This window comes from Nerophis ophidion, linkage group LG28 (assembly GCF_033978795.1).
Source record: "Nerophis ophidion isolate RoL-2023_Sa linkage group LG28, RoL_Noph_v1.0, whole genome shotgun sequence".
NCBI lineage: Eukaryota > Metazoa > Chordata > Actinopteri > Syngnathiformes > Syngnathidae > Nerophis > Nerophis ophidion.
This window is the reverse complement of record NC_084638.1, coordinates 25411574-25421498: the sequence shown is the minus strand read 5'-3', so window position 1 is coordinate 25421498 and position 9925 is coordinate 25411574. Positions and strand designations below refer to the sequence as shown.

The window sequence follows — 9925 nt, the reverse complement described above, 5'->3', positions numbered from 1 at the left end:
GTGATGTAAGCTTGGACCTTAAATCCTACTGAATAGCTCCTAATCTTCGTCCCTTTATGCGATTTCATATGACTGGTACTGAAATCAGCCTCCTCCATTTTGAAAATAATACTAAGCATGCTTTAATCATTTTGCAAAGTGAGTTTGACCCGGCAGTAATTCAGGGAAATATGGTAATTTATCTTCGATTTCGACTCTTTAAAACTAGCTAATTCGAATCTTTTTGAAAAAAATGTAATAAAAATAATATATGGAACATCATTTGTCATTTTTCCTGATAAAGATTAATTTTAAAATTTTGCTGACATGTTTTAAATAGGTTAAAATCCAATCTGCACGTTGTTAGAATATATAACAAATTGGACCAAGCTATATTTCTAACAAAGACAAATCATTATTTCTTCTAGATTTTCCAGGACAAAAATTTTAAAAGAAATTCCCCAAAAATTGAAATAAGATTTAAATTTGATTCTAAAGATCTCACACTATTATGTTAGATCCACTATGGACTGGACTCTCACACTATTATGTTAGATCCACTATGGACTGGATTCCCACACTAGTATGTTAGATCCACTATGGACTGGACTCTCACACTATTATGTTAGATCCACTATGGACTGGACTCCCACTATTATGTTAGATCCACTATGGACTGGACTCTCACACTATTATGTTAGATCCACTATGGTCCCCTCCAAGGTTTCTCGTTGTCATCCCATTGGGTTGAGTTTTTCCTTGCCCTGATGTGGCATCTGAGCCGAGGATGTGGTTGTGGCTTTAGCAGCCCTTTGAGACACTCCTGATTAAGGGCTATATAAATAAACATTGATTGAATTATTAAGTCCATATCATTTAATATATAACAATATATATATATATATATATATCTTTTTTTTCTTCTTTTTTTTAAATTTGTTAGGTTTTATCATCCCACTTTGTGACAAAATTATTTAAAAAAAATTATAATTTGTTGATGCAAAATCAATAAAAACAAAGTAATCGGATTAGTGATGTGGAATTCTTACATTGTTAGTCACTTTGTCTCACTGCTTTGAAAAGCTTCCATGAGTAAGAACGGAGAAAAAAGGAAGCATTTTCAAAATAAAATGTGATGAACGTCGCTTTCAATCATTTTAACACAATATGATGGTTGTTCATTTGCCTCATATTTTGTGTTCATTATAACATAAAAATTAAAGCACGTACGTTATCTAACAAGAGCTGGTTCGAGGACTTAACCGACACGCTGTGCTTTCATTGTGAAAGACATAAGCGGAATTATAGTCTTTGCGGCTGAGCGTCTTGACCAGGCTGCCGCTGGCTGGGAGCAGGATGCTGTCAGGCCGAGCGGACGCACCGACGTAGCGGATGGCGACCTTTCTTCCCCCCGCAGCTTCACGGTAAGAACCGTTAACGTCTTTTTAATCCCCCGGACCCCAACACTGGGACCCCGGCCCTTTTTAAACGGGGGCGGCGGCGCTTGACGGCTAACGCCGTGGGGCTCTCACTTTGCCGTCGAAAACGAAGCCATTGTTGGCGTAAATGTCACCTAAGTCATTTATTTACATGTTGCTTTGTGTTAGGTCACCAAAGATGGCGGATGTGTCCTCAAAGGCCTCCCGACACACCGCTAGCCAGCATCCATGACGCTGCTGCGATATCGGCATCGGTATTTATCATCTGCCGAGCAGCTTCCGGTTTTATTACCGGCAACTTCCGGTTTTTCAGATTGGGACATTTTTGTTCCGCGTTTGTGTCGTTAAAGCTAGCGCACGCCCGACTTTTCGTAGGATTCGGTTTTCGGTGAAAATTGTCGGAAAAAGTTAGCCTCGGTTTTCTTGTCGGTCATATTTTAGACTTCATATAAAAATCTGGGCTAAAAATGGTATCACGATATACTTGTTTTACATCGGACGATATTGATAATTAATTATGAAGTGAAATTGCGCCAAAACGCACAAAAACTTTTTTACTCACGCACGATTCATCGGGAAAAAAATAATTAAAATAATGGTGTAATTTTTAAGAAAATTTTACCTTTAGGAAATAATTTTCACTTTTGTGAATGTTTTTTAATTGAATTATTTTTTAGAAACATAAAAATAATTTTCCGCAAAAAAAAAATACATGGGTTTTTCGCACACCCTACTTTTCGTAGGATCCAGTTTTCGCGGGAAAATTGTTGGCAAAAGTTTGCCTCGGTTTTCGTGAATGGAGTTAGTTGTTTACACAAGAATCTGGGCTAAAATCTGTATCACGATATATGTGTTTGTATCGGACGATATCGGTAATTAATCATCAAGTGAATTTGCGCCAAAACGCACAAAAACGTTTTTACTCACTCACGATTCAACGGTAAAAAAAATATTTCAAAAGTGGTGGAATTTTTAAGAAAAATTTACATTTTAAAAAGATATTTTTCAAAATGTTCAAATTTTTTTTGTCAATGCGAATCATTTTTTTTATTTTTAAGAACATCGTTTTCTTACATGAGTAAAAATCGTTTTTTTCTATGGAGTGAAATCACTGCAAAATCTCCACAAACGCACAAAAAAAATAATTCTGCAAGTAAAAAAGAACATTCGGAAACGTAAAAATAATTTTCCGCAAGAAATAAATAATACATCGGTTTTTTGCCTGCCAGACTTTTCGTAGGATTCGGTTTTCGGAGAAATTTGTCGGAAAAGGTTAGCCTCGGTTTTCGTGTCGGTCACATTTTAGACTTCATATAAAAATCTGGCCTAAAAATGGTATCACGATATATATGTGTTTTATATCGGACGATATTGATAATTAATTAAGTGAAATTGCGCCAAAACGCACAAAAACTTTTTTACTCACGCACGATTCATCGGGAAAAAAACTATTAAAATAAGGGTGGAATTTTTAAGAAAATTTTACCTTTAAGAAAATAGTTTTCACTTTTGTGAATGTTTTTTAATTGAATTAATTTTTTAGAAACATAAAAATAATTTTCCGCAAAAAAAAAGTACATGGGTTTTTCGCACACCCTACTTTTCGTAGGATCCAGTTTTCGGGGGAAAATTTTTGGCAAAAGTTTGCTTCGGTTTTCGTGTAGGTGAGAACGGAGTTAATTGTTTACACAAGATTTTGGGCTAAAATCTGTATCACGATACATGTGTTTTGTATCAGACGATATCGGTAAGTAATCATCAAGTGAAATTGCGCCAAAACGCACAAAAATGTTTTTACTCACTCACGATTCAACGGTAAAAAAAATTGTTTAAAAAATGGTGGAATCTTTAAGAAAAATGTACATTTTAAAAAGATATTTTTCAAATTTTTGAATTTTTTTTTCTTTCAATGCTAATCATTTTTTTTATTTTTAAGAAAATCGTTTTCTTACTTGAGTAAATTGTTTTTTTCTATGGAGTGAAATTACTGCAAAATCTCCACAAACGCACCCAAAAAAAATTCTGCAAGTAAAAAAGAACATTCGGAAACGTAAAAATAATTTTCCGCGAGAAATAAATAATACATCGTTTTTTTGCACGCCCTACTTTTCATAGGATTCGGTTTTCGGGGAAAATTTGTCGGCAAAAGTTTGCGTCGCTTTTCGTGTAGGTCACATTTTAGACTTTATATAAAAATCTGGGCTAAAAACGGTTTCACGATATACGTGTTTTGTATCGGACGATATCGATAATTAATTATGAAGTGAAATTACGGCAAAACGCACAAACGTTTTTACTCACGCACGATTCAACGGCAAAAAAAATTGTTTAAAAAATGGTGGAATCTTTAAGAAAAATGTACATTTTAAAAATATATTTTTCTAATTTTTGAATTTTTTTTTTTTTTCAATGCTAATCATTTTTTTTTATTTTTAAGAAAATCGTTTTCTTACTTGAGTAAATTGTTTTTTTCTATGGAGTGTAATTACTGCAAAATCTCCACAAACGCACCCAAAAAAAATTCTGCAAGTAAAAAAGAACATTCGGAAACGTAAAAATAATTTTCCGCGAGAAATAAATAATACATCGTTTTTTTGCACGCCCTACTTTTCATAGGATTCGGTTTTCGGGGAAAATTTGTCGGCAAAAGTTTGCGTCGCTTTTCGTGTAGGTCACATTTTAGACTTTATATAAAAATCTGGGCTAAAAACGGTTTCACGATATACGTGTTTTGTATCGGACGATATCGATAATTAATTATGAAGTGAAATTACGGCAAAACGCACAAACGTTTTTACTCACGCACGATTCAACGGTAAAAAAAATTGTTTAAAAAATGGTGGAATCTTTAAGAAAAATGTACATTTTAAAAATATATTTTTCTAATTTTTGAATTTTTTTTTTTTTTCAATGCTAATCATTTTTTTTATTTTTAAGAAAATCGTTTTCTTACTTGAGTAAATTGTTTTTTTCTATGGAGTGAAATTACTGCAATATCTCCACAAACGCACCCAAAAAAATTTCTGCAAGTAAAAAAGAACATTCGGAAACGTAAAAATAATTTTCCGCGAGAAATAAATAATACATCGTTTTTTTGCACGCCCTACTTTTCATAGGATTCGGTTTTCGGGGAAAATTTGTCGGCAAAAGTTTGCCTCGGTTTTCGTGTAGGTCACATTTTAGACTTTATATAAAAATCTGGGCTAAAAACGGTTTCACGACATACGTGTTTTGTATCGGACGATATCGATAATTAATTATGAAGTGAAATTACGGCAAAACGCACATAAACGTTTTTACTCATGCATGATTCACTGGTAAAAAATATTTAAAATAAGGGGTGACATTTTTAAGAAAATTTTACCTTGTAACAAAATATTTTTCATATTCGTGAACACTTTTTAATGGAATTCATTTTTTAGAAACATAAAAACAAATTTCCGCAAAAAAATAAATAAAATAAATTACATCGGTTTTTCGCACGCCTTACTTTTTGTAGGATTCGGTTGTAAAAAATGGTGGAATGTTTAAGAAAGTTTTACCTTTTAAGAAAATATTTTTCATAATTGTGAACATTTTAAAAAAAATTTTGTTGCGAATTTTAATTTTAAGAAATGTGTTTTCTTACTTGCAAAGGGTGTGTAAAAACATTTTTATTTCTATGCAGTGAAATTACTGCCAAATCTCCACAAACACACAAAAATAAATTTCTGCAAGTGAAAAAGAACATTCGGAAACATAAAACAAATTTTCTGCGAGAAACAAATAATACATCGGTTTTTCGCACGCCCTACTTTTCGTAGGATTCGGTTTTCGGGGAAAAATTGTCGGGGAAAGTTTGCCTCGGTTTCGTGTAGGTGAATACGAGGTTAGTTGTTTACAAAAAAGTAAAAAATACTTAAAACAAGGTGTGGAATTTTTAAGAACATTTTACCATTCAGAAAATAGTTTTCATTTTTGTGAATGTTTTTAGAATTGATTTTTTTTTATTTTTTTTATTGCGAATCACAATTTTTTTTATTTTTAAGAAAATGGTTTTCTTACTTGCAAATGGTAAGTAAAAAAAATGTTTTTCTATGGAGTGAAATGACTGCCAAATCTTCAAAAACACACAAAAATACATTTGTACAGATGAAAAAAAAACATTCAGAAACATCAAATTAAATTTCTGTGAGAAATAAATAATACATCGGTTTTTCGTACGCCCTACTTTTCGTGGGATTCGGTTCTCGGGGAAAAATTGTCGCCAAAAGTTTGCCTCGGTTTTCGTGTCGGTCACATTTTAGACTTGATGTAAAAATCTGGGCTAAAAATGATACCACGATATACGTGTTTGTATCGGACGATATCGATAATTAATTATGAAGTCAAATTGCGCCAAAACGCACAAAAACGTTTTTACTCACGCACGATTTGCCAGTAAAAAATACTTAAAAGAAGGCATGGAATTTTTAAGAAAATTTTAGCATTAAGAAAATAGTTTTTATATTAGGGAATGTTTTTTAATTAAATTTATTTGTATTTTTTATTGCGAATCATTAATTTTTTTTATTTTTAAGAAAATCGTTTTCTTACTTGCAAATGGTAAGTTAAAAAAAAAAAAAAGTTATGGAGTGAAATTACTGCCAAATCTTCAAAAACACACAAAAATAAATTTGTACGGATGGAAAAGAACATTTGGAAACATAAAAAATAATTTTCCGCAACAAAAAAATAATACATCGGTTTTTTGCACGCCCTAATTTTTAAAAGGTTCGATTTTCGGAGAAAATTGTCGGCAAAAGTTTGCCTCGGTTTTCGTGTCAGTCACATTTTAGACTTAATATAAAAATCTGGGCTAAAAAATGGTATCACGATATACGTGTTTGTATCGAACGATATCGATAATTAATTATGAAGTGAAATTACGCAAAAACGCGCAAAAAACGGTTTTAGTCACGCATAATTCACAGGTAAAAAATAATTAAAATAATGGTGGAATTTTTAAAGAAAATTTTACCTTTTAAGAAAATAGTTTTCATATTTGTGAATATTTTTTAATTGAATTTATCTTTTGGAAACATAAAAATAGTTTTCCACAAAAAAAAAAAAAATACATCGGTTTTTCGCACGCCCTACTTTTCGTAGGATTCGGTTTTCGGGGGAAAATTGTCGGGGAAAGTTTGCCTCGGTTTCGTGTAGGTGAATACGAGGTTAGTTGTTTACAAAAAAGTAAAAAATACTTAAAACAAGGTGTGGAATTTTTAAGAACATTTTACCATTCAGAAAATAGTTTTCATTTTTGTGAAGGTTTTTAGAATTGAATTTATTTATTTTTTTTTATTGCGAATCACAATTTTTTTTATTTTTAAGAAAATGGTTTTCTTACGTGCAAATGGTAAGTAAAAAAAATGTTTTTCTATGGAGTGAAATGACTGCCAAATCTTCAAAAACACACAAAAATGAATTTGTACAGATGAAAAAGAATATTCGGAAACATAAAATTAAATTTCTGCGAGAAATAAATAATACATCGGTTTTTCGCACGCCCTACTTTTCGTGGGATTTGGTTTTCGGGGAAAAATTGTCGCCAAAAGTTTGCCTCGGTTTTCGTGTCGGTCACATTTTAGACTTTATATAAAAATCGGGCTAAAAATGATACTACGATAAACGTGTTTGTATCGGACGATATCGATAATTAATTATAAAGTGAAAGTACGCTAAAACGCACAAAAACGTTTTTTACTCACGCACGAACCGCCGGTAAAAAATACTTAAAATAAGGCATGGAATTTTTAAGAAAATTTTACCATTAAGAAAATAGTTTTCATATCAGGGAATGTTTTTTAATTGAATTTATTTGTATTTTTTATTGCGAATCATTAATTTTTTTATTTTTAAGAAAATCGTTTTCTTACTTGCAAATGGTAAGTTAAAAAAAGGTTTTTCTACGCAGTGAAATGACTGCCAAATCTTCAAAAACACACAAAAATAAATTTGTACGGATGGGAAAGAAGATTCAGAAACATAAAAAATAATTTTCCGCAACAAAAAAATAATTCATCGGTTTTTCGCACGCCCTACTTTTCGTAGGATTCGGTTTTCGGGGAAAAATTGTCCGCAAAAGTTTGCCTCGGTTTCGTGTAGGTGAATACGAGGTTAGTTGTTTACAAAAAAGTTAAAAATACTTAAAATAAGGTGTGGAATTTTTAAGAACATTTTACCATTCAGAAAATAGTTTTCATTTTTGTGAAGGTTTTTAGAATTGAATTTATTTTTATTTTTTTATTGCGAATCATATTTTTTTTATTTCTAAGAAAATGGTTTTCTTACGTGCAAATGGTAAGTAAAAAAAATGTTTTTCTATGGAGTGAAATGACTGCCAAATCTTCAAAAACACACAAAAATGAATTTGTACAGATGAAAAAGAATATTCGGAAACATAAAATTAAATTTCTGCGAGAAATAAATAATACATCGGTTTTTCGCACGCCCTACTTTTCGTGGGATTTAGTTTTCGGGGAAAAATTGTCGCCAAAAGTTTGCCTCGGTTTTCGTGTCGGTCACATTTTAGACTTTATATAAAAATCGGGCTAAAAATGATACTACGATAAACGTGTTTGTATCGGACGATATCGATAATTAATTATAAAGTGAAAGTACGCTAAAACGCACAAAAACGTTTTTTACTCACGCACGAACCGCCGGTAAAAAATACTTAAAATAAGGCATGGAATTTTTAAGAAAATTTTACCATTAAGAAAATAGTTTTCATATCAGAGAATGTTTTTTAATTGAATTTATTTGTATTTTTTATTGCGAATCATTAATTTTTTTATTTTTAAGAAAATCGTTTTCTTACTTGCAAATGGTAAGTTAAAAAAAGGTTTTTCTACGCAGTGAAATGACTGCCAAATCTTCAAAAACACACAAAAATAAATTTGTACGGATGGGAAAGAACATTCAGAAACATAAAAAATAATTTTCCGCAACAAAAAAATAATTCATCGGTTTTTCGCACGCCCTACTTTTTAAAGGGTTCGATTTTCGGAGAAAGTTGTCGGCAAAAGTTTGCCTCGGTTTTCGTGTCGGTCACATTTTAGACTTTATATAAAAATCTGGGCCAAAAAATGGTATCACGATATACGTGTTTTGTATCGAGCGATATCGATAATTAATTATGAAGTGAAATTACGCAAAAACGCGCAAAAAAACGTTTTTACTCACGGTAAAAAAATAATGAAAAAAATAGTGGAATTAAAAAAAAAATGTACCTTTTAAGAAATTTTTTTTCATATTTCTGAACATTTTTGAATGGAATATTTATTTCAAATTTTTTATTGCGAATTATAAATTTTTTCTATTTTTAGGATAATCGTTTTCTTACTCGCAAATAGTGAGTAAAAACATTTTTATTTCTACAAAGTGAAATTACTGCCAAATCTCCACAAACACACAAAAATAAATTTCTGCAAGTAAAAAAGAACATTCGGAAACTTAAAGATAATCTTCCGCAAGAAAAAAACTGTTTTTTTTGCAGGATCCGGTTTTCGGGGGAAAATTGTCGGCAAAAGTTTGCCTCGGTTTTCGCGTTGGTCACATTTTAAACTTTATATAAAAATCTGGGCTAAAATCTGTATCACGATATTTGTGTTTTTTTATCGGCTGATATCGATAATTAATTATAAAGTGAAATTACGGCAAAACGCACTAAAACGTTTTTACTCACGCACGATTCGCCGGTAAAAAGTAGTTAAAATAAGGGTGGAATATTACCTTTATGAAAATAGTTTTCATATTCATGAATGTTTTTTGATTGAAATTATTTTTTAGAAACATACAAATAATTTTCCGCAAGAAAAAAATAATACATCAGTTTTTCGCACGCCCTACTTTTCGTACGATTCGGTTTTTGGGAAAAATTGTTGGCAAATGTTTGCCTCGGTTTTCATGTAGGTGAGAACAGGGTTAGTTGTTTACATAACAATCTGGGCTAAAATCTGTATCGCGATATGCGTGTTTTGTATCAGACGATATCAATAATTAATTATGAAGGGAAATTATGCAAAAACGCACAAAAATGTTTTTACTCACGCACGATTCACCGGTAAAAAATAATTTTAAAAATGGTGGAATTTTTAAGAAAATTTTACCTTTTAAGAAGATATTTTTCATATTTGTGAAAAATGTTTTTATTTTTTATTGCGAATAATTTTTTTTAATTTTCAAGAACACGGTTTTCTTGCTTAGAAACGGTGAGTAAAAACATTTTTATTTCTCTGGAGTGAAATTACTGCACAAAATCTCCACAAATGCACAAAAATAAAATTCTGCAAGTAAAAAAGAACATTCGGAAATGTAAAAGGAATTTTCCGCAAGAAATAAATAATACACCATGCACCGGTTTTTTGCACGCCCTACTTTTCGTAGGATTCGGTTTTCGGGGAAAATTGTCAGCAAAAATTTGCCGCGGTTTTCGTGTCGGTCACATTTTAGACTTTACATAAGAAACTGGGCAAAAATCTGTA

At 31.4% G+C, this 9925-nt stretch overlaps 1 protein-coding gene across 2 annotated transcripts in view; it reads left to right on the top strand.

The window, feature by feature from the left end:
• The first annotated feature begins 1295 nt into the window (after window positions 1–1295).
• fam110b (family with sequence similarity 110 member B) overlaps window positions 1296–9925 on the top strand; it is a 29345-nt gene continuing 20715 nt past the window's right edge. Inside the window, exons 1-2 of one of the 2 annotated variants that reach the window (XM_061890462.1) lie at window positions 1334–1403; window positions 1587–1672. The gene's annotated coding sequence lies outside the window, so the exon portion shown is untranslated. Of the gene's footprint in view, window positions 1404–1586; window positions 1673–9925 lie in introns of both variants that reach the window. The other variant, XM_061890461.1, reaches the window with a different exon arrangement.